Source organism: Chenopodium album, chromosome 6, assembly GCF_948465745.1.
Source record: "Chenopodium album chromosome 6, dcCheAlbu1.1, whole genome shotgun sequence".
Taxonomy (NCBI): Eukaryota; Viridiplantae; Streptophyta; class Magnoliopsida; order Caryophyllales; family Amaranthaceae; genus Chenopodium; species Chenopodium album.
Genome location: NC_137839.1, coordinates 46,527,695 through 46,529,640, shown reverse-complemented (window position 1 = coordinate 46,529,640; position 1,946 = coordinate 46,527,695). Strand labels below are relative to the sequence as shown.

The 1,946-nt window shown below is 38.4% G+C and overlaps 1 non-coding gene across 1 annotated transcript; it reads left to right on the top strand.

The window, feature by feature from the left end:
- The first annotated feature begins 418 nt into the window (after positions 1 to 418).
- On the top strand, positions 419 to 524 carry LOC145637376 (small nucleolar RNA R71). Its single transcript, XR_014114168.1, has one exon. It is a non-coding gene; the product is annotated as a small nucleolar RNA R71 (small nucleolar RNA).
- The last annotated feature ends 1,422 nt before the right edge of the window (positions 525 to 1,946 follow it).

The following is a 1,946-nucleotide window of genomic DNA, read 5'->3' as shown; positions in this document are numbered from 1 at the left end:
CCCACAATTATCACAAAACAAACATCCATTGGTCATATTTTTAGAAGTAGAAAGAGGAGTAGAGTTAGAATATATACCTCTCCCTTTAATGTGGGAGGGATGACCTTGTGCATTGGAAGTTGCACTCTCAAGATTGGCCTTGATTGTTGTCATCGACTTCCCCAAACTTGCAATTTGAGAGGATAGATTGTTGATGGCATTAAGGTGATCAACCGAGTAAACCGTTGATCCATTATTGCTTGAAGACTCTCTTTCTCCTTCTTGCCAATCCATGTAATGGCGCACCACATCTTCTATAATGTCCACAACCTCTTCTTTGGTTTTCTTCATGATTGGGCCTCCGGCTCCTGCATCTAAATACGATTTGCCTTGAGGACTCAACCCTCCATAGAAAATTTGAATGATTTGATATGTTGGGATGCCATGATGGGGACATTCTCTTTGATACTCCTTTTACCTTTCCCAAGCTTCATACAAGCTCTCACTAGGCTTTTGCTTGAAACTTTGGATCAAAACTCTTGCCTCCGCCGTTTCCTTTTGGGGGTAGAACCTAGACAAGAATTCCTTGGTAACTTCATCCCATGTTCTAAGAGAATTTGGCTTGACCTCCTTGTCTAACCATTCCAAAGCTCGACCTATGAGAGAGAAGGGGAAAAACTTGAGCCGAAGAAACTCTTGAGAAACACCATTCACCTTGATAGTGTTATAATACTTCTCAAACTCTTTGAGATGATTTAGCGGACTCTCAATCTTAGCCCCACTAAATTGTCTTCTTTCAATCAAAGTGATCATGGCCGGTCTTATTTCAAAATCATTTGCCGGTGTTGTTGGCAATGCAATCCCACTTTTATTCCTATATGCACCGAGAGTTCCCAACTCCTTCAAAGCAACTCTTGGATTATCTCCCATGCTTACTTGATCCTCTTCTTCTCTTTCATGGTGAATTTATTCTCTTGGAAAGCTTGGACTCAAAGAACGATTAGTAACTCTTATCCTTGTTATTGTCCTCTCGATTTCCGGATCAAATGGCACTAAAGTCCTTCCCTCTTATCCTAAGCATACAAAAAATCAAAGCAAATATCAATAGCACGGCTACAAATGTAGCCTAAAGAGAAAAATCTTTTTGTATTTTTGAGATTAATTTGAAATAGACTCAACAACAATAGCAATCATCTACGTCATTCCCCAGCAACGGCGCCATTTTTTACCCAAAGCGAGACTAGGTTGTTGAAAACTAATATACCCTTGGTCAAAACAAAATTTATAATCTCTCAATACACCACTACACAAAGCATAGAGTAAGTCAAGGGTCAAACCACTAGGAATGGGAAATGAATGCTAAAGTCAAGGCTAAGCTATTTCGAAGCAATAAAGTGAGGTGTGTGTATTCAAAACAATCAAATGAAATCAAATTTAACAGGCACTAAAGTTAGGATCCGCATCTACTCGGAATGAACATAGCTAATTGGGATTGGAGATGACTAAGTCAAGTGTTGCGAGGGAAAATCAACTAAGCAATCAAGAGGGTAAGGTAGGCTAATATCCTAGAGGTCAAGCTAGCGCCAACTACGAGAGACTCTAACTAGGAACCTTGCAAACCTACTCAACAGACAAAAGCAAGCCACATATCAATTTTTCGTATCAATGCAAGCTTACAATGCACTCTAGTGTAACAAATCAAAGTTAGCTACTCTTCAATTAATCACACACATGCACTTAATCAATCAACCAATTTAATCACAACATCAACTCTATCAATTTCTCCCAATTAGCATCAATCCATCACTCATACATGCTTCACCATTCCCCTAGCAAGAGAACTACTCACAATACATTGGAAATAAGATCAAAACTAAGCTAATCAACAATTTCATCATCATCATATCAATAGATTTAATTCAATCACAAATTCAATTCAAACTTGAACAATCAACAAAACAATTGAA